The 23,065-nt window shown below is 45.3% G+C and overlaps 1 long non-coding RNA gene across 1 annotated transcript in view; it reads left to right on the forward strand.

Annotated features, from left to right (window-relative positions):
* The first annotated feature begins 12,827 nt into the window (after nucleotides 1-12,827).
* LOC112821896 (uncharacterized) overlaps nucleotides 12,828-23,065 on the forward strand; it is a 23,411-nt gene continuing 13,173 nt past the window's right edge. The window contains exon 1 of the long non-coding RNA XR_012378868.1: nucleotides 12,828-12,887. This is a non-coding gene — a long non-coding RNA (uncharacterized lncRNA). The remainder of the gene's footprint in view (nucleotides 12,888-23,065) is intronic.

The raw sequence follows: 23,065 nt of genomic DNA on the forward strand, positions 1-23,065 counted from the left end.
GTAGTGTTCCAGGATTCATTGTTTGTGTATAGCACCCAGTGCTCCATGCAGTACGTGCCCTCTTTAATACCCATCACCGGGCTAACCCATCCCCCACCCCCCTCCCCTCTAGAACCCTCAGTTTGTTTTTCAAAGTCCATCGTCTTTAATGGTCTGTCTCCCCCTCTGACTTATTAATGGCTTCCTACAACATTAACTATTTGGAGGCAATAAGAGATTCTGTGGAAGTTTTTACCGTTGTTACCAAAATGTAGCTCCCTTAATATTGAGAATTTTTAACTTTCTTAAGAAATCAAAGACCTGATGAAGACAAAACATAGAAACTTTATTTTTCTGGGCAGATAAAGAAAAAAACTTTGTTTATAATTTCTTATCAAGATCAGACCAACAATCCATGAAAACTTTCTTTTTAACAGAGAGAAAAACCAAATTCCAATCTTATACCCGTGTTTAAAACTCATTCATTCCAATCTTAGTCCTGACCTCGCATAAAATTTTTATCAAAGATTCCACTTCACAAACCTTCTACAACATTCTTTTCCATTCAGATTTTGTCTAAGTTTTTCGTCTCTAAACGACCAATCCCATTTCAGGCAAAATTACTTTCTTTTCCCTCAACAAAAATGTGTTCTCATTTCTCATACCTTTCCTACACATCTCCTACTTTCCCTACATTCAGAGCTGCTCTCTTTATCATTTCTAGGTCTTTTTTTTTTTTTTTTAAGCAGGCTTCACACCCAGTGTGGAGCCCTAGGTGGGACTTGAATCCACGACCCCAAGATCAGGACCTGAGCTGAGATCAAGAGTTGGATGCTTAACTGACTGAGCCACCCAGGTGCCCCCATTTCTAGCAGTCTTCATTACATTTATCAGAATTTTAACTCCAAGAAACCTTAGTTTCCACCGAAAACTAAGTAGTAACCAATTATGGAACTGTGTCACACCAGGATTCTTTAGATTGGCAAATTCTGAATACATTTTGTAATTTCTAGACATGTGTTTTTTCATAGTACAACTTTCAAAAAAGCATAAAATGTTCACTAACAGACCCAAGTATCTTGAGTTTCTCTGTGATAAGACAAAAGCTGACAAACTTATGTTTAGTCATTAATGCTTTAGTATTTTATCTTATTTGGAAAAGACTTAGCTATCCAATTTATTCAACCCAATTTCTAGCTTAACTTAGCAAAACTTCAAAGTTTCAGGTTACCAAAGATTTTGAAAGCTATTTAAAAGTTTACCTATAAACCCTTTTATTTAACCTACTTGCTCTTAACAATCGGCCATGGAAACTGCAAGAGACATGAAATTCACCATCATTTTAAGTCATCTCCTTGCTGACAAGTTGCAACAGAGATAACATGAGCTTGTTTAGTAAACTTGGTAGAATAAAAGTTTTATATTTAATGCTGATATGCCTAAAGACATGTTTATCTTAGTTCAACTAACAACCTTGAATTAGCTTGAATACCAAGCATGCTGCACCTGTGTCTACTAAGCAGTCAACCAGTTTGTTCCCCACTGACAGTTTTACCTGGGGCTTGGGTGGGGAAATCTGAAGTGCGTGGGTTAAGTTCAGGGGAGCCCCTGTGCCCTTTCGTTTTGGGTGGGGGCACTTCAGTTTGAACCTCCTAAGGAGGGCAGTGGGAGCAGGTGCCAATGGGGCTGGAGGCATCTGCGATGGTACAGGAGCTGGTTGTGGGAGCCCCGCCCGTGGCGGTGTGGGAACAGGAGGAGGGTAGGCAGTGCTGGCCACTGGCCTGGCCGCAGACGGATTCGAAGTTTGCACTAACATTCCCTTGCCTCTGACTCCTGTCCCTCCCTCTTGCTTTTCAGCCCCTCTGTGTGCTTTATTCAAAATCTGTCCTAAAGCTCTTTCTTTGGGAACAGAAGGAGTGTTCCCCATCTTCCTAGGCAAAGGTTCAGAAAGAACACAGAAGAAACCAAACCAGGACTAAATGAAGCCAGAGCACTTCTGTGAACGTTTACTCCTCAAAAATCAGGGGTTTCACTGACTGAACCAAACAGCTTCTCATTTCCTAGTTTCTCCCTTAGAGTCAGAGTTTCCCCAATGGAACCAAGCAGCTTCCTACAACATTAACTATTTGGAGGCAACCAAATGGGAGGAAGAAAGCTACAAGTCGCTAGTATTTTTGGAGAGAACATGAAAGGTCTTTCACAAAACAAATTTAACAGGGCCGGGTTTGTCCAAAGCTACCCAAAGCTGGAGCGACAAACCAACCGAGTGCAAAGGAACTGGCTCACGAACACACTGGGTGCGAGACCAACAACTATTACCCTCTCCAACGGGTCCCGGAGACAAATGCAAACCAAGTGGCTTCTCCCCAAGGACAAGCCCAAACGGAGGGGAAGGGGGTTCCCGGCTGCAGACGCTGGAGCAACTTACCCTACTTTTGAGTCTGGCGGCTGGCAGAGGTCTGCGTATGCCCCGTCCCGCGGGCCAGGGGCTGGGGCAGCAGGTGCGGCTCCCGGAAGCTGGAGAAACCCCGTGTGAGGCCGCCTATCCATGACCTGCTCCTGGCTGGGTTACCAAAGGGTAACCAGGTCCAAACTTGTTCTGCTTGCCCCATGACCGGCCAATTAGTTGAGAGGCACCATGTTGGCGTCAGAAAAGTGACTTTGTTCAGAAGGCTAACAAACTGAGGAGCGTGAGATTCCAAAGAACCATCTCCTGGAGCATGAGATTTGAGCTTCTTTTATGTTAGGAAGAGGGGGAAGGGGAGGGAGTTGGAGTCAAAAAGGTGACTGACATCTCAAGACACCTGAAGAAAGTGGTGTAACATCTTTGTCCTTGGTCGGTTGATGTTCGCGCGCAGGAATCTGCTCATGTGGTTCCCAGCAAGCTAGCAGAGTCATTTCTATATGTACTTCCTTATCTCCTCAGGTGAGGTTGGTTGCTGGTAAAAAGCAGTTTTTTCAAATCTTAGCCCGTAACATGCCTACGTGCAGGGCTAAGCCGAAGTTTCTAAGCTCCTCGGACATGCTAAGTTTCTCCCTGTCACACAAAGGAATATTACTCAGCGATATAGAAGAATGAAATCTTGCCATTTACCACAGCATGGGTGGACCTAGAGGCTGTTACGCTAAGTGAAATAAGTCAGAGAAAGACAAATACCACGTGATTTTGCTTATATGTGGCACCTAAAAAACAAAACAAGCGAACAAATAAAAAATGGAAATAGACTCATAAATACAGAGAACAAACTGGTGGTTGCCAGGGGGAAGGGGTGGGAGGCTGGGCATAATAGGCAAAGAGACAAAACAGGTGAAGCAGATGAAGAGGTACAAATTTCCACTATAAAATAATTACATCACAGGGATGAAAAGTACAGCATAGGGAATATAGTCAATAATATTGTGATAACTTTGCATGGTGACAGATCATAACTAGACTTATCATAGGGAGCATTTAGTAATGCATATAATTGTCCAATCACTATATTGTACACCTAAAACTAATATGGCATGTTATACTTGAATAAAAAAAATACGTATGTTGAGAGTACATCTCTCCCCCTTTGGACATAGATGTACTGCTTACCAAATCAATTGCACATGTCCATCCTTGATGTCCTAAAACCTGGCCACTTTGCCATTAGGGAGAAGCAAGCTTTTTCATTGTCTATAAAGGAGAAATTATGCTTCAAAGAGAAAAATGCTTTCCCCAACTCAATTGTCACTTTTGCTGAAGTCTTCAGTAAAAACAAAACAAAATGTAAATCAATATCTACATGAAGAGGAAAAGAAGCTAGACCTGAGCTGTCCTGGACAAGGAGACCGGTGGATATTGCCTGAACTGAAATGCACTGGCTCGGGTTTAACATATCGATTCAGCACAGCTCAGTGCCTTCAGCTGGTAAGAATCAAAGCATAAGGCTAAACACTAAATTAGCTGTGTGTTCGTACCTCACAGCAGAGCCAAAATAAGGCAGACCTTTTTTATCCCTGCACTTCCTGTTGCCTGCCAAAAAGAATTCAAAGCAAGGAAAAATATGCCTCCTGTTGTTTGGGGGAGGTACAAGATACATTTAAAAATTGATTTATGCTTTAATCGCTCTTGAAGCTTCATTATTCCAAGTATAAGTATGAAAGACGGTCTGATCCAGCAGACTTATTTGTTAATGCACCAAAGGTAGCAACAGATGTGCTGTTTTTCATCTACGACTTGATCCGCTAGCTGATTCATCTGCTTCCGTTTTCATTTTCCTGTCATTGATTTATTAATGATGTCTTACTTATCTGCGGTTCTTTTATGGGGTGGGCTTCCTCTGGTATGGTCTCAAGAGAGACGTTCTGTACCTTCCCCCAGCATCAAAAGCACAGCCCCCTTCTCCGGCATTCTTTATCACTGCTTCAGAGATTAGAGACTTTAATCATTTAGTAACTGAAATAACCTCCCTGGCTTGCAGAGTTTATGGCCAATTTGTCTTCAGCACACAGAATTCAACGGTTTTTCCTGGCTAAGGAATGGGCCATGCTTGTTATACTGCCTCTCTGCACCGTGGGCAGTCAGTGTGCTCTCTGCAGACCCATTGCAAATACTGTGTGGCTCTGGGCAGCTTAGGATGGCGAGGCACGACTCAACATGGCCCAGAGAACACATATCTACGGGCCATGAGGCTGTTAGCATTTTGAGTCGTGTAGAGAGTTGGTGTGGCTCTTAGCTCCAAGCAGCGAAGACGAGAAGGTAGGCAAGAAGGTTAAAGGCCTAAGACCATTTGCAGGAAGATCAGTAGGGTTGTCTACTCCAAATGCCAAATGGACTCTTTTCGTGGTCTATGTTAGGAAGAAAAAAATTAAAAAAAAAGGTTTGGGGATGTTCTGAAACTTGGGACCCCTAGAAAACCTAAGACGTTGCGTCATTAAGGCTTTACAAAGGCACATTTCACTTAACGTTTCACGCAAGGATCTGAAAGTAATTTCTTGTTGTACAGTGAAGGTTTCTAAAATTACATATATGTTAGTAGGTAGGTTGAGGCAGTAGATGCCAAGATTCTCGGTCCAGATCTCCCTGGAGGACTCAAGCACTCATTCCTCACTTCACACTTTGTGCCAGAGGATGGCAGTTCTCAGCTGAGTCCTTTTCTGGGACTGGCTCTGGGCTAAAGGGAGCTGACCACCTTGCTCAAGGTCGTGCTTCCTTCCCGGGGGCAGCCCTTACTGGCTGACTGTGTGCTGCAGGGCATCAAGGCCTGGCCCCGTTCCTATTTGAGACTACCCTGCAGGGCCATCCCGGGCCAGAGCTCCCGTGGGATCAGCTGAGGCCTCTGGTGTGACCCCGTAGCCATTCATCCTCCCCTCTGCCCAGTGTGGCTTCTTTTGCTCCCCGCACGAGGAGCTCTACTTCCTCCTAAGCTTCCTGGGGGCAAATCTCTGTCGCAGACTTTGCTTCCCTGGGAAGCAGACCTGCAACAGCTGGTGCTGAGAGTGATAAGGCAAAGTGGGAAAGCCAGAGGGCTTCCTTAACAGCACAGGGAGAGACTCATCTGCAGTCCGAGGGCAGAAAAGCGAAGGAACAGGCCCAGCACTTATTTATCAGGGTAGCAGAGCTGCAGAGAAGTCTGGGTGCTCAGCCCCCACGGGTCTGCTGTGCCAAGGCCAGGAGTGGGGTCTTGAGACATGGGGTAGGTGCACCTGGGTTGATGGGCTGAAAAATGTGAATTCCCAGATTCTTGGGAACCCTCTGGGCCCACAGATGTGGCCCATTCCTCCCTGTTAAAGGCTAGTACCAAGGATGGTGCCAAGGTCTCTGCTTTGCAAGACAACACACTCCTCCTCCCCAACGTCACTCACTGCTCTTGATTCAGAGACAAACGGGGAGGGTTGAGTCCCCCCAGAATTTGTCTGGGGAAGGGCTGGTCTGGTAAAAGAGGAAAGGCCTATGCTCTGAAGGAGCGGTAGGAGCAGGCTAACATGCACAACTGATGGGACTGGATCCTGACAGTGCCGGGTCAAAATCAGGTTGGACAAGGGAGAGTTTATGGATGCGGGAAAGCTCGCCAGCGAAAGAGAATGTAACATCCGGGCAAGGACCCAGGGAAACGGTCTCCCATGCTGCTAGGATGGCTCTTGGAACCTGGAAAGTTGATGGCTCCTACCATTTAAACTGGAAGTGTCAGAACCACCGCGGGAGATGGCAGAAGGCAGGACCAGGAGGCTCAAAGAAGTGGGCACACCGGAGTGGACATTCTGTGTAAGGCCAGAAAGTCCTCGGCATATGCCGCTCTCCAGGACCTGGGTACTCACACACTGGGCAAAAGGGAACGCCCAAACATTTCCCACACTGTTGCATGCAGGGTCTGAGCTGCTGGTGATACCTGGGGAGCTGTGGGGTCATCTCAGCCCCCTGTAGAGTGGGGAACATGGAGGCTGGGTGACAAATGACACCCTGGTCAGGTCCAACTCTCAGTGTGTGCCAGGGTCGCAGACCTACCAGGTGGTCTCTTCCACAGACCTGGAATGTACGATTGGCACAGAAATCACTGGTAGTTGGCAGAACATCCATGTTAGCTCCTTAGCTATGAGGTAAGAGCTCTCCTTGTGGTGAGGAAGGCCAAAGAGAAACTACTCCCTTTCCCCACAGGTCAAGATAGTAAATTAAAAACAACAAAACGAAACAAAACTTTACAACCAAGAGGGACTGGTGAAGATTTGTGCTATCCTTAAAGACCTGAAGAAGGCAGAGGGAAGGGATAGTCCCCAATATAGCCCGGTCTGTCCCCTACAAAAGCCAGACAGATCTTCAACAATGGGACAGTGTGGTTGCTGCAAATTCAAACAAGCTGTAACCCCAACTGCAGATGTCTTGCCGCCTGTGGTATCTTTGCTCCAGCCACTAACCTGGCCTCGGTATGTGGTTTCTGGGTGCTAATATGCGTCATGTGCTTTTTAATTCCGATCAAAAAGGAAAATCAAAAAGAGTTCACAGTCACTTTGGACAGACAAGAGATTGCATTTACGGTCTTCTCCTAGGGCCATGTTGACTCTTCTACTCTGTCAGATGAGATGGAAGTAGCACTTCTGGGAATGTGCGCACGTTCTGGGAATGTGCGCACGAAGGGCCAGAGAGTTCAGTGGGCTGATAGGCAGACTGCCTGGATCCCCATGGCATCCACTGATACAGCGGAGCCTCTCTCTCAGCCGCATGGGGGACTCCCTTATGGCCACCTGACCACAGACGGTAAGGGTCAAGTTGCATCCATGGACGGAGCAGCTCTGTATACAGGCCCAAGCTAGAAATCCTCATAATGGCTGAGCTTTGTGTGATTCACCTGCCTACCCACATTTGGCAGAAAGATAGTGCCCTGAGGTTAGAGTTTATATGGAGTCATAGACAGCGGCGAAAGCTTGGCTGGTTAGTCAGGGGCCTGGAAGATGAGTAGACGGAGGACAGGCGGTCTAAGGAGGAGAATCTAGCTAGAAGAAAGAATTCCCAGTGAGGATGGGGCACCAGCCTCCAGGATGTAGTGTATATAGCCTGAGTCAATAACCATTCAGCGGCAATGCAGAAGTGTAAAGGTCTGGCCTGCTCACCCCAATTCAGAATAACTCTGCAGGACCATCCAGCCCCAAAGCTCACTGTGGGATTAGCTGAGGCTTTTCTTGTGACTATACCACTGTCCTTCTCCCACTGCCCAGCCCTGCTTCCTTCACTCCTACACAGGCATTGATACTGAGCATACGCCCCTTTAAACCACCTGCATCAAACCAATAGAATACAGGGTACTGGGAACCCAGAGGGAAGAGTGGGAGTGGCTCCACTTTCTATCACTACCCATGACTTATTTAAGAAAATTTGTGGGTTTTGGCCTGGCAGCTCTGGATTCTGTGGTTTAGAGATTCCCAGGGGAATCTGCTTCCACCATAGGACATAGCAAGCACCCCCCTAAACCCTGGACTACGGCTTCCACCCGGTTACTGAAGGCTTCTTACGCCAAGAAACCAGCAGACAAGGAGAGGAGTCCCCCTCCGAGCTGGATAATTGACACTCATCATCAGGAGGACGTCAGGCTGCTGTCCCATGATGGGGGCAGGAGAGACATGATGTGGCCCCCAGGTATTCTCTCGCTTCCTGAGACTCTCTTGCCCCGTTTTGATGGTAAGTGGACAGGTGTGGCCTCCGTGATTCAAGAAGTGCATGGTGACAAGGAGTTCAGGGGATGAGGGCATGGGCCACCCACCAGGTCATGCTTGAGAGATGCTGGAGTAGAGGGGTTCTAGAACGGGTGGGGAAGGAGGGGACTGAGGAGCACGTTACACTCCAAGGCCAGCTGCATTGGCAGGAGTTGTAGTTCATGCTGCAAAGTTTTGTCTTGAAAGTTTTTCGCAGGAAAAGAGGCCCTACAGTATCTTGGATGAACTGCCCCAGAACATAGTATATGAAGCAAGGGGGTGGGAGCAGTACGAAGCCTGGGCGGCAGAGGGTGCGGGGCCCTGCCCAGGTCACCACCTCCAGACCCGCTGCTCTTACTCACTCTCCCTGTGGGGGAGCTGCGTTTCAGCTGAGTCCCTCTCCAGGGCCTGCTGTGAAGAGAGCCACCTGGACCAAGTCACATCCCCCTCTCAGGCAGCCCACATTTAGTGACCGGCCATGCAGGGGATGAAGGTCTGGCCCCTTCTCCCCAATTCAGGGCAACTCTGCAGAGCCAGCCCAGCCTCAGGGCTCCCTGGGGGAGGAGCTGAGACCGGCTTTGCGAGTGCAGGTAAGCTTCTTCCACTGCTAATCCTACCTCCTGCGGACAGCACCCCCTTCCCGCCCCGCTCCCGATAAATCACCTGCATGCAATCACCATCTTAGAGTCTGTTTTCTCGAGACCCCACCGGAGACCATTGCATGTATATTTTCATAACTGGCATTTTTATTTACAAAGCCCCATATGACTTTTGGTCTGACAGGCAGGCTAGGGTAAGCTAAGCCAATAGGGAAACTGCAAAAAAAGAAAGGAGCTATTATTTGGCCTGTCACCTCATAATTCAGTGGCCAAGTCTTGTGTGAGCCACAGACCCTGTTTATCCTTGAAGTTCAAGATCAGCGTCTTCCCAAGGGGGACGAAAGGGCCACTGGCAGTCTGACAAGGGGATCGGCGAGTGTTCTCGGCACTCGGCTCCCCCCTTCTCCTGTCCCACCCCCACCACTGGTAGGTCTGTAGTAGGGGTGGCGAGAAGGAACAGAAAAGAGAATTTAAGAGACAGCAGGAATCAGAGGTTGACAAGAAGATTGCTAACCAGCCATACCAGCCCCGAAGGCCAGGTTCTGTGCATATGTCCTTCCACCCTCCTTCCAACAGCCCACATGGAGCTACGAGCTCCTGAAGAAACTCCTGGGACCAACTTCTGTTCCAGGGCATTCCCCCTCCGAAAATTCAAGTGTACAATTAGCCCCTTTTGCGTTTAGGAATGTATCAGGTCTGAAACCTAAGAGACCTCTTCTCAGCCTGGTGATACCAAGAGCTGATTGCATGCTCTCAGCATACCTCTCCTGCCTCCCTGTCTGCAGAAGCATGTGCTGTCCCTGAGGAACTCAGCCGCGCCTTGTCTCCGAAGAGCTGGGATAGTCAATGGCCTCGTGTTTGGGTCTCTACTGGCCTCCTCTGTCGTGCTGGGTCTTCTTTAGTGAGTCTTCAGGGAGCTCTGAACAGCCATGGTGCATCCTCTCTGCTGGCCCTTTCTTACTCCTGTGCTTTGATTCATTTGCTCTGATGGGGTTCAAAGACTTGACTTTGTTTCCTCCCTTCCTTGAGCCCATCTCCTCAGATTCATCTCACACTGGCTGCCTGCCTCCATTTTGGGACTAAGCATGGACGAGGCCAAACCCGGGCATTAAATGTTATGGCGACTTTTTAAACGGTCTCCATTTTAATTTCAGGCTCACTTAATGGAATCGCAAAGTGAAATGTTCATGTGATGGGAACTCAGCAGCCTTAAGATTGGAGAAAAGATGTAAAATTCAAATTCTTGCAGCTTCTTGCTGGAAAAAAAAAAAAGTAATGATCCACTTGGATGAAGCCAACATCGTTGGAAATGCCTCCTCCCCTGCCACCGGCTCTGCGCAGCTGCGGACATTGACGGTTTCTAACCGGAAGGCCCAACCACAGCCAGTCTCTAAGCCCATCAGAACAGGCTGAGTTCATGCAGTGTCCAACGCCCAGCGTGCGTGCGTGGGATTTAGAATTAGGTTCTTGAGCTTGGTGGCCACTGCTCAAGGAACTACGGTTTTCTTAAGTAACTTTCTTTGTGTGTGTGTTCTATGTAGCAAGGAGCTTTTGTCCTGGTTCATGAACTCCTCTTTCCTCCGTCCCTGGTTTGACTCCATGACCATCTGCTACCCCCTTCTCCCTGCGGAGCTGCATACTGTTCTTACACACACCCACCTCCGTCTACCTCAGCTTGAAGCTGCTGTGCTTCAACCTACCTGGACTCCATCACTTCTTACAAGGCATTGCTATTATCCATGTGCTAAGGGCTAGTCTCTCCATCCACAGATACCATCCACCAGTTAGACTGTTTGAAGAGGAATACCATCCTGGGGGGACCCACGTTTCCCATGTTCCTAACTCATTACCTTTGAGGTCCTGGTCCTCTTCCTGAGAGGCCAGTGCTGTAGCTGGATCATCCCTCTGGTCCTACCTAACCCCTATCGATTCCTGCTTATTGTCATTCCCCCACAGAGCACCTGTGGGGGCCTGGGATTACTTGCAGCTGATTCACAATTGACTGGCAAAGAAATTTCAACAGGGATGGAATTTGGAAAACATACTCCCATGCAATCTTACCCTGGCTTGTTGTTTTTCAGTTATATACCAGATTGAGTTACATTTTGACATGAGGCCAATGATATGTATTTTTTTTTCTCACCCCAAACCTTTTGAAATTAGAGATCACGTCACATGAAATGCACACCTGGCCCCAAAAAAGGCCATTGAAATGCACCTGGGGAAATAGTAGCTTAACCTGAACAAATCAAGTAAAATGTGTTTATTCCTTTTCCTCTTGAGAAAGTTGTAACTTTGGAGAAATCTCATGCCTTCCTTTTCTGCTAGTAAAATTCTCGATCTTGAATTCTCGGGGATATTGATTTTACTGATGTACTAACGATTTCTGAAGGCTGAATCTCTGATCTATTTCAGAATCTAGGGGTGGGAAAATAAGAGAGTTTTATCTAGACATTTGCTTATTTCCAAAATCAGTAAGGCACAGGAGTTAAGTTCTCATGGCAGTGACCCATGTGAGACCAAGGGGTCCATTTCTGTCTTCCATCTACTTTTTGTGTGACTTAGGTTTTGCAAATATACCTTGCGTCCCATTTACCCAATTATCTAATGTAATTAGGGTTTGATACTCACCTTCCTGTTGAGAAGAGTTTCTAAGAAAAAGAGCATCTTTTGAAAGTTATCATGAGGAAATGTTGCCAGAGGACTTATTCTAAATGGAATAGACCGTCTTTAATCCTAAAAGAAATATAGAATGTTTTAGTCAAGATTATCAGTGGTGCTATGTTCCCTTCTGGAAGCTCTGGGAGGGAGTCTGTTTCCTTGCCTTTTCTAGTTTCTAGAAGTTGCCTGCCTTCCTTGGCTCATGATCTCCTTCCATCTTCAAAGCCAGCTGGGCTGGTCCAGTCTTTCTCACATCCCATGACGAACACTGGCTGTCCTGTCTCCCTCTTTGACTCATAAGCACTCTTGTGATTACATCAGCCCTGCCCAGATAATCCAGATCCATCTCCCCATCTGAAGGTTCCTGATCACACCTGCATAGTCCCTTTGGTGTGTAAGGTAACACAGGCACAGGGTCTGGGGGGTAGGACCTGGACATTTTGGTGGTGGTTGGGGGGGGGGCATTACACAATGATATCGAAGCATAAACAATTTTCTGTATTTTTGTTAAATTTGTTCATATTTTATGTCAGAAATTAACTCCTGAGGAAGTTTTAAAGATTGGCTAAGGATAGTCTAGAGGACCCTCTACCACTCCATTGCTCAGTCATGACTCATCTGATTTCTTGAGGGAAGAGTAATGTTTTCTGGGTCTGAGACATAGATGACTACATACATTGGTTGCCTTCACTTTGCCAGTTCCCCCTTTTATTTAATTCTGTAGAGACCTGGCATACTGCCCTTGGAAACTGGCCACTCCTTAAAATTACTGCCAATTGGGGATTAGATAAGAAAGATTATGAGATGTTTGCTCGAAATAGTGCGGCTTGGTTGAAGGTGTGTTGTAACATCATTGGCAAATAATGAGAATTTTTTAAAGAAGCCTTTGTGTTGGGGTTTTGTTGAAGACCAAGTTTCCGCCTCCTTGCTTTGCTCTAGCATGGTGATTCCCTTCCTGTCCGTCACTGTTGCTGCTTCTATTTGCAGCGCTATGTTAGCACCAGCGGATGCCAGGCAGCCAGCCGCTGCCCCCCGTGTGTTAGAAATGTCTCGTAGCTCCCCATGGAGAATCGGGACTTAATTTCGTTTACCCTGGCTCCTCGGGGCCTTACCCTGCCAACCCAGCTGCAGCACAGCTCCTCCATCTAGAAACCTGGCAGCCGTCCCAGCTGGATGCCACCTGCCAACACTTTTCTGAAGACCAGCAGAGGAAAGAACAGGAGGGCAGGGGGCTGAGGAGGGAGGGAAGAGAAGATGCACAACGAATTGCATTGGCCTTTAGCCCCTTTAGATCTCATGCTCCCAGAGGTGGTGACATACTTGTGTTCAGCGGTCATCATTGGTCTTACTCGAAAAAGTCCTATATGGCTGTGGCCATGCTTTCCTGAGTGCTGTGAGTCTCTGGAATTACCCTAATCTTCCTCTTTGCTTTGCAGTTATGGAGAATAGCAACACCCCACTGGCTGGAATGGTGGCCTCCCATGCAGAAGAGGGGTGAGTTGGCATTCTTTTGTCTCTTTACTAATATGCTAATCATGAAATTATGTACCTTCTTGTCATCTCCATAATGAGCTACAATACTGTCCAACTCTTCTGGGATGAGGACCTCTAGTTCACGTCAAATGTTACAGACTTCCACATGATGGCAGTTGTACTTTTAGTATCCATTGATTTAAAAATAATATGTGAACAAAGCCATCTGAGTTTAGTATGCTTTTGGATAAGTTTGTTTTATTAATCACAACAGTATCTAATAACATTTAAAAACCAGCAAGGACAGACTGCTATAGTACCTGGCCCAAAGTATGTGAATGTTAGTAGAATGAATAAAGACAGTGCTTGTTGCAAATATGGATTCATGGGCCTCTTTACAATAACACCCTAGGGCGGAGTGACTCACAGAAGGGGGATCCATGGGAGGTTAACAGGGATCTAACTTGCCCAGTTTTGTGTCTGCCTGGGCTGGGCCTGGGAGCAGCTCCCTCAGCTCTTTCCAAGAATGTATATCCCCTCAGGGGAAAGACTGCCTGTTCAGAACAGGCCCACCCACAGGAAACCACATTGTTGAGATCCCTCCTTTCATGGTTCAGAATCCTTCAAAACAAACAAAACTACCCTGTAGACTGGGACTTCAGTTATACCCTTTTGGTTTATATTACAGACCTTGCAGGGAAAAGTGACCCCACAGCAGCTGGAGCAAAGAGGGAAAACTATCCAAGTAGAAGAGACCCCAGACAGGACAGCCAGCTCTAGTCCAAAGGACTTCCCCAGGGGAGAGTGACTTCAAGTCCTCTGCTCTCCCACAAATAAATTGGGGGCCAAGGAGGTGTGTGAAGAAACAACTGTTTAGAAAAGACAGTGATTCTAAAGTATTTAGAAACCAGTGGGGTGTGGTGATACATTCCAGTGTACTAGAATGGACAACTAGCCAGAACTTTCAAGAAGACCTTCTAACCCGCCCTCCCTCTTGAGTAAGCATCAACCCTTTGGTTGCTGGATCAATGAGGATGAGGGCTTCCAAGGTGGTTGGGTGGTCACACAGAGACTCAGTGCAGTGGTAACTTAGCAGTGGGTAAGAAAGCATTTCAATATTTTAAACTGGAAAAACTACACCTTTGCATCCTGGCTGCTACAGTTTATAAGCAAGAGCTCGGAAGTGGCTCATAAAGGGTTTGAGAGCCATGGGGAGAAATGACTGATAAAATCCCATTACTTTATTTTCTCTCACTGTTACCACAACAAATTAAAACCTAAACTCTCTTCTCTTGAAAGAAAGATCCTTCTAGATCCAAGCATCTTTTCCTGAGGTGGTAAGGGAAATTAACTTAGAGTGAAGTGCCTACTACGTGCCAGCTCCTGGGCTCAGAGTTTTGCATACATGGCTTCATTCCCCCTCACAATCACCACCTGGGTGGGTAGTTATCACTCCTGTCTTACAGATGAGACACATCTACTAAAGAGTGTATCAGAATTCCACCCAAATCTACCTGACTCCTGAGCTGGTGCCCTTCCTTTGCACCACACACATCACACCATAGTTTTGAAGGTTTTCTTGTAAAACTGCTTGGGGTTTACATTTGGGCTATATATTGATCAAACAGGTCCACTGTATTCTTTTACCCCCCCAAATCAATGCTTCTCATATAATAATATTCACTTTATTTTCATTTATTAACTAGTAGGTCATTAATCAACCTAATCGCATTGAAGTCAGTACTTTTAATGTAGCAATGAATAGAGCCACATTTAATACACTTGAAATATGAGCTTACTGCATATAACAAGGCCTTTCAGCCTTCACTTTTTATTTAGACCTCCTTATTATCCAAAGTAAGAAATAGTTCAATTAAAAACACACATATATGTACATATGCATAGACATTCCCCAAAAGATAACTGTTTCAGTAATTCTGAAAGATGTCCTTGGGTTTTCTTCTAAAGCATTTTCCATGGAAATCAATTTCATGGACTTGTTAATGTGGGCAAGTGCCTCATGATAGAGATTCTGTCCTTACACAAAACCTTGCCAGTCCCCATTACTCCTCCACCTTTATATCTTCGACTGTTTGTTGATAATGTCATGTTATAAATGCCTATCAAATACAAATCAATAATGATAAATGTCTGTTCCCAATTAATTTTATCTAACATCTGATACACACCGGATTGCTAAGTGCAACTGCAAAGACTTTCTGGTGGGGAGTGAGGGTTTGTGAAGCAAAATACCTTTGTTTCTGATTCTAGCCTTTCTGCCCCTTTCCAGCGGGTGTTCAGCCTCCTCTGATGTGGCCATAATTTCATCCTCCAGAGCAAAAAAGGCAAAAGGCCACCATCTTTCTGGGGCTCTGTGTAGGAACTACATGAATGAAAGTGAGCTTTGTAGAGATTAAATGCACTCTACCTACAAAAAGACAAAAGTTGTAGCTTTCCTATTTTGTTGGGTCCAAACAAGGAACAGAATGGTCTATTGCTAATATTACAGGATTTGACTCTATAGCTGATGGATTGTATTTCTTTTACCCTGGGAAAAGACTTAAATCTGCCCTGGATGGGAAGTATCTTATCTGGATATCTTATACACATATAGCTCTTCAGTTGCCCCTCAAATTCATCAGTCATATTGAATTTCAAGAGGTATCCCGACTGTCCTACTTTAATGCCTTCTTTTTGTAAGGTAATTTTATTTCTTAAATATATTACACAATATTTAAGACATTCAAAAAAAGGACACAGCAAAATATAAAAGATAACCCTGTATCCACCACTCAGCTCAAGAAATAAAACACAGGGAACAAAGTTAAATTCACTTTAGGCTCCGTGCCTTCTTCACAGAGCCTGTTATTCCTAAGAGGTTATTTCCTGAGAGCCTGGGGACCGGGATGCTTGGCTCTGTACCTCTTTGCAAGGCCTTGGAAATGACCCTTACATCTCCTGCCTCTGTGCTCTCCGAGTCAGGGATGATCATGTGATTTTCGGGGCCATAGGTTAGCCATGCAATGCCTGCACCTTGGCTGTGATCTTTGGAAACTTTTACCCTGGCTTATTGTCAGTTGGAAGTGCACGTAATTTCCCATGACTGCCTCTTCCAGAATGTTCAATGGGAGAGCCCCAGATTCTTGACCATAGTTCTGCATTATGGCTGGCCAGAGAGGCCAAGGGGAGCTGGACAAGCTCTCTGGACTTGAGGTGGACTTGACTTATGAGAAGGAAGGGGTTCCACAGACTCCTGTAACCTCCCCTCTGCAGTGACAGCTTTGTGCTGCAGGCTGCCCCCAGTTTGAGCTGGTCCGGGAGTTGGGGGCATGTCCAGCTCTCTCTCCCTGTGGCCTCCTCTGAGCAGAGCTCTTTTGGCCATAAAAGTATCCTGGCTGGAGCGCCTGGGTGGCTCAGTTGGTTAAGCGACTGCCTTCAACTCAGGTCATGATCCTGGAGTCCCAGGATCGAGTCCCGCATCAGGCTCCCTGCTCAGTGGGGAGTCTGCTTCTCCCTCTGACCCTCCCCCTTCTTGTGTGCTCTCTCTCTCTCTCTCATTCTCTCTTTCAAATAAATAAATAAAATTAAAAAAAAAAAAAGAAGTGTCCTGGCTGGAGAGCCGTGGGCCAGCACCAACTCGGGCCCTCATCAGAGTTCTCCCTTCATGGGTTGTGTTTAGTAAAGACAGAACTCAGAATATTAATGGTCTTTAACATCATTCTGGGGACATTCATCTTAGGATAAAAATAATGCTTTAAACACGCAAACAATGAATCATGGAACACTACATCAAAAACTAATGATGTAATGTATGGTGACTAACATAACATAATAAAATAAAATTAAAAAAAATAATGCTTTAAGGCCCAGTGATTTTAAAGATAAGGAAAAAAGTGCAGAAAACTTGAGGAGTCATTTGCCCTGTTGCTCCTGCATATTGCAGCCAAATAAACACATTCCTGTACTTATTTATGCTGTAGACCAGTCATTTTTCCTTACACAGGAATCTTATTAAAACAATAAATCAATGTTAACCTGGGTTTTAAATTGGCCCAATATGTTTGGAGAACTTGCTGGTTTAATTTTCCTATTTTTCATTTTCAGTTAACTAATTTAGTTTTCCCAGTTGGGATACCACAACCTTAGCATGCGGATTTATCTTAAAACCAGAAAGCCCTGACATACATTGCCACCAAAACAAAAGAGGAATCCCAGTGTTTTGTCCTATAATGAGACAACAAAGAAGCATAGATCCAGAAGACATCTATCCTGATCGTTGTAAAGAGCCTAAGCCTAGGCTCTGAGAAAGAGCACCAACTGCCTTCAAGTTCTTCTGGATATTCTGTTCTACATTTTCTTCACATCTCCTTGACTGAAAGTTTCCCGTGCATCTGTGTTAGGGACTGGGTGTTTATATCCCACCCCACCAGAATTCATGTACTGAAGGCCTAAACCCAACATAACCATATTTCAAAACAGAGTAGGGCCCTGATCCCCTAGGATTAGCATCCTTGTAAGAAGAGACACCTCATCAGAGTGCTCTCTTGGCTCTCTCTCTCCCTCTTTCTCTCTCTCCTTTCTGGCCCTTGCAAGAAAAGATCATGTGAGCATACAGCAAGATGGCGGCCATCAATAAGCCAAGAAAAGAGGCCTCAGAATGACACCTACTTTGCCAGCACCCTGATCTAGGACTTTCAGCCTCCAGAACTGTGAGAAAATAAGTATCTGTTGTTTCAGCCATCCAGTTTATGGCATTTTCTTATGGCATCCCAGACTAAGACAATCCCCCAGCAATGTTTTCCCAGGAACACAATTGCTGGTGTCCCTCCACCCTCTAAGGAATGCTTGCTATCCCCACATGTGTGTACGATTAGAGAGATCTTGGCTGGCACCTCTAAGAGGCCCCTATCATCACAGCTCTGGTAGGTTGCAACACAGCCCAAGACCCCAGAGTATGACTGGGGATCAGATACTAAGAGAAATTCTTTTCAGCCATCAGTCCCCAGAAGAACATGTGTATATGTGTGTGTGTTGAGAGGGGTGACTTTTTCAGTGGGCCAGTACTAGAAATGTCCTCAAGCCCAGGATTGCATCAGACTTGTTCTCCACCCAGAAGCATGCAACTAGAGGGTAAATGTTGGCCTTAGGAAATGCCGGTTCAGTGAGGGCTGTATCTGGGGAAGCTGTTCTGTTTCATGGAGAGAGCATTAACTTTTAGAGTCAGGCAACACTGGGTTCAAATTTAAGCTTTTTGCTGCATTCATCAAAATAGTATAATAAAGCCTATATTGGCTCATGTAACTGAAAAATCCAGGGAGTTGTTTTGCTCTCAGGCACAGCAATATCCAGGCACTCAAAAGATGTTATTGAAAATCTGTGTTCTCTCTTTCCACTCTATTTCTCTGTGGTCCTCACTCTGAAAATCTTCCTCAGTAGCCCTAGACTCATGTGATCCTTAGTAGTAAGGATGGGTGGAGGAAGGAGAGAGTCTCTTTCCAGGGGGTACAATGAAGGTCTTGGTGAGATTGCTGATTGACCAATTCTAAGTCACACATTCACCCCTGGGTGGGATGGGGCTGGTGGTGGGGGTGGGGGTTCCCATTTAAACCTGGAAGAGATGGTGCTGTTACTTGAGGAGGAAACGATGCAAAGCAGGCCAAATCAACAGATGTCTGCATAAACATTAAAGTGCTCTGTGACTCTGGGCAAGTTATTTAACCTCTCTGATCCTCAAGTTCCCCTTTCATAGAATGACTGTACTAGTACCTGCCACCAAGGAAGTTACACATAGCTCAAGGCACAGAAGGGAGGGATAATAATGGTTAACTTTCTCCTTGCTTCCTTTTCCTACCCCTGGCATTCTCTTGGAGGCCTGGGGATGTTCCAGCTCTGCCCTGATTGGTATTGAAGATGTCGTGCTGTTTCGGGCCGGGGAGCCTTGAGCAGTACGAAAACTTCGGAATCTACTCAATGGGGCTTCTAGGCCAGGGCTTGGCTGCACTTGGGAATGGTGGCCTCAGGGGCACAGTGGACTCTGAGTTGGGCTCAGTGCTGGTGAGGCTCAGCCCTGGGACATTCAGGTCCTAGGGCAAAGGGCAAGTGATGTCTATACTGTCTGGACTAGAGAGCTTAGAACAGCAGCAGGTACCTTCCTGTCACTCTCCGGAACCCAAAATCAAGTCTCTCAGTCTATGTCACTCCCCTGAATAAACTAGGCCCTATACAAGATAAGAGTATGAGAGTATGGGAACCTGTACCCTCAGTATCTAGATTTAGGGTGGCCAGATGAGAGCAGGGGATCACCTGCTAACAACACTCATGCTGGAAGGTGGTCCGGCATCTCAGTGCCCCAACACTGCGTTTTTAAAGGTTACCCTCAGATTCTGAGGGAATCCAAAAGAGACTAAAACAAGTAATATCACTTACTGAATTTCTCTGAAGTCCTGGTACCTGGTTTCCTTGGATCCACCTTGACTTACTCTGAGACCCTGACACAGGATCTTGTTTTCGTGGCTGCTGTAGAAAATATCAAAATAACTTCTGCCTGTGTCTCCACAGATTTCAACCACACCTTCCCAACCTAACCTATATGAAAATGTTAAGGGCACTTTGGTGGAGAAGTTCCATATGACGTGAAGCCAGCATTATTATTAATTATTAATAACAGTGAATGTGGTCACTTTCTCTTTGTGCAGCCAGGGGCTCAGAGCAGAGGTTATTTGGGGACAATGGAAAATTATCCTGGTAATAACTTGGGAAGGAGGGTAAACTCAAGCTTCAGAATGGGTGAATGGGCTGGAAAGCTTTTTCAGTATGAGCACATAAGTGGTGAAACCATCACCTCCTTCAGAGACGGTGATTTATGGGTAAAATTGCCGAGTTGGTGTGGCTCACAAAGATCTCAGAGTAAATGGACATACAAAGTCATCATAAAGAGAGGTTCGTATCAATGGACCTGATTTGACTACTTTGAAGTTTTCTGATTTATGTAATTTGGGTCTTTCATTTACAAATCCATTTCCTTGGGACAGTTTTGTGTCGTACGTGTGGAATTGATAATCCTGAAAGAGTTTCTTCTGAGAGAATGAGGAAAAGCCCTTCCATGTTGTTGATGGAAGTGTGAAATGGTACAGCTTTTTTGGAAAACTATTATGGAATATTTAGCCAAATTAAAAATGCAAAAATACTATGACACAGCCATTCCATTTTAGAGGAGTAGATTCTGCACCTGTATGAGCATAAAGGACCATGTGGACATATCACACCCAAACCATGAATTCAACCTCTTGGTCCTCTTCAGTAGAGCACAGGTGAAATAGATTGTAGCCACCATCAGACACTGTACAGTTGTTAAGAAGAATGAGGTACATCCACATATGAAGATTTGGAATAATCCATACAGTATGTTAGCTGAAAAAAAAGTGAGGTAAACAGAAGTGTGCACAGTATACTTCCATTTATGAAAATATTGATTATGTTGTGTGCATAGAAAATTACTGGAAGGATACACCAGAAATTATTAACAGTGTATCAAGACTGGAGGTCTGGGCAAGGAGAGCAGCTCACTTTTCATTAGGTCTTCTCATACTGATTGAATTTTATTTTATCCTGCTCATGCATTTCTTTTTCAACTAGAGAAAAACACTAGGAAGAAAACCAAGGAGGCCCCTTTCAGACTTTATTTTTTTATTTTTTATTGTTATGTTAATCACCATACATTACATCATTAGCTTTTGATGTAGTGTTCCATGATTCATTGTTTGTGCATAACACCCAGTGCTCCACGCAGAATGTGCCCTCTTTAATACCCATCACCAGGCTAACCCATCCCCCCAGCCCCCTCCCCTCTAGAACCCTCAGTTTGTTTTTCAGAGTCCATCATTTCTCATGGTTCGTCTCCCCCTCCAACTTACTCCCCTTCATTCTTCCCCTCCTGCTATCTTCTTCTTCTTCTTTTTTTTTCTTAACATATATTGCATTATTTGTTTCAGAGGTACAGGTCTGTGATTCAACAGTCTTGCACAATTCACAGCGCTCACCATAGCACATACCCTCCCCAATGTCCATCACCCAGCCACCCCATCCCTCCCACCCCCCACCACTCCAGCAACCCTCAGTTTGTTTCCTGAGATTAAGAATTCCTCATATCAGTGAGGTCATATGATACATGTCTTTCTCTGATTGACTTCTTTCACTCAGCATAACACCCTCCAGTTCCATCCACGTCGTTGCAAATGGCAAGATCGCATTCCTTTTGATGGCTGCATAATATTCCATTGTATATATATACCACCTCTTCTTTTTTTTTTTAAAGATTTATTTTATTTTATTTTACTTGAGAGAGAGAATGAGAGAGAGAGAAAGCACATGAGAGGGGGGAGGGTCAGAGGGAGAAGCAGACTCCCTGCCGAGCAGGGAGCCCAATGCGGGACTCGATCCAGGGACTCCAGGATCATGACCTGAGCCGAAGGCAGTCGCTTAACCAACTGAGCCACCCAGGCGCCCTATACCACCTCTTCTTTATCCATTCATCTGTCGATGGACATCTTGGCTCTTTCCACAGTTTGGCTATTGTGGACATTGCCGCTATAAACATTGGGGTGCACGTACCCCTTCAGATCCCTACATTTGTATCTTTGGGGTAAATACCCAGTAGTGCAATTACTGGATTGTATGGTAGCTCTATTTTCAACTGTTTGAGGAACCTCCATACTGTTTTCCAGAGTGGCTGCACCAGCTTGCATTCCCAACAACAGTGTAGGAGGGTTCCCCTTTCTCCGCATCCCCGCCAACATGTGTCGTTTCCTGACTTGTTAATTTTAGCCATTCTGACTGGCGTGAGGTGGTAGCTCATGGAGGTTTTGATTTGGATTTCCCTGATGCCGAGCAATGTTGAGCACTTTTTCATGTGTCTGTTGGCCATTTGGATGTCTTCTTTGGAAAAATGTCTGTTCATGTCTTCTGCCCATTTCTTGATTAGATTATTTGTTCTTTGGGTGTGGAGTTGGATAAGTTCTTTATAGATTTTGGATACTAGCCCTTTATCTGATATGTCATTTGCAAATATTTTCTCCCATTCTGTTGGTTGTCTTTTGGTTTTGTGGACTGTTTCTTTTGCTGTGCAAAAGCTTTTTATCTTGATGAAATCCCAATAGTTCATTTTTGCCCTGGCTTCCCTTGCCTTTGGCGATGTTTCTAGGAAGAAGTTGCTGCGGCTGAGGTCGAAGAGGTTGCTGCCTGTGTTCTCCTTTAGGATTTTGATGGACTCCTGTCTCACATTTAGGTCTTTCAACCATTTGAAGTCTATTTTTGTGTGCGGTGTAAGGAAATGGTCCCGTTTCATTCTTCTGCATGTGGCTGTCCAATTTTCCCAACACCATGTGTTGAAGAGACTGTCTTTTTTCCATTGGACATTCTTTCCTGCTTTGTCAAAGATGAGTTGACCATAGAGTTGAGGGTCCATTTCTGGGCTCTCTATTCTGTTCCATTGATCTATGTGTCTGTTTTTGTGCCAGTACCATACTGTCTTGATGATGACAGCTTTGTAATAGAGCTGGAAGTCCGGAATTGTGATGCCGCCAGCTTTGCTCTTCTTTTTCAACATTCCTCTGGCTATTCGGGGTCTCTTCTGGTTCCATACAAATTTTAGGATTATTTGTTCCATTTCTTTGAAAAAAGTGGATGGTATTTTGATGGGGATTGCACTGAATGTGTAGATTGCTCTAGGTAGCATTGACATCTTCACAATGTTTGTTCTTCCAGTCCATGAGCATGGAATGTTTTTCCATTTCTTCGTGTCTTCTTCAATTTCTTTCATGACTATTTTATAGTTTTCTGAGTACAGATCCTTTGCCTCTTTGGTTAGATTTATTCCTAGGCATCTTATGGTTTTGGGTGCAATTGTAAATGGGATCGACTCCTTGATTTGTCTCTCTTCTGTCTTGTTGTTGGTGTATAGGAATGCCACTGATTTCTGTGCATTGATTTTATATCCTGCTACTTTACTGAATTCCTGTATGAGTTCTAGCAGTTTTGGGGTGGAGTCTTTTGGGTTTTCCACATACAGTATCATATCATCTGCAAAGAGTGAGAGTTTGACTTCCTCTTTGCCGATTTGGATGCCTTTGATTTCTTTTTGTTGTCTGATTGCTGTGGCTAGGACTTCTAATACTATGTTGAATAGCAGTGGTGAGAGTGGA

Source organism: Callorhinus ursinus, unplaced genomic scaffold, assembly GCF_003265705.2.
Source record: "Callorhinus ursinus isolate GAN/ISIS: 27379988/994484 unplaced genomic scaffold, GSC_fseal_2.0 scaffold8, whole genome shotgun sequence".
Lineage (NCBI taxonomy): Eukaryota > Metazoa > Chordata > Mammalia > Carnivora > Otariidae > Callorhinus > Callorhinus ursinus.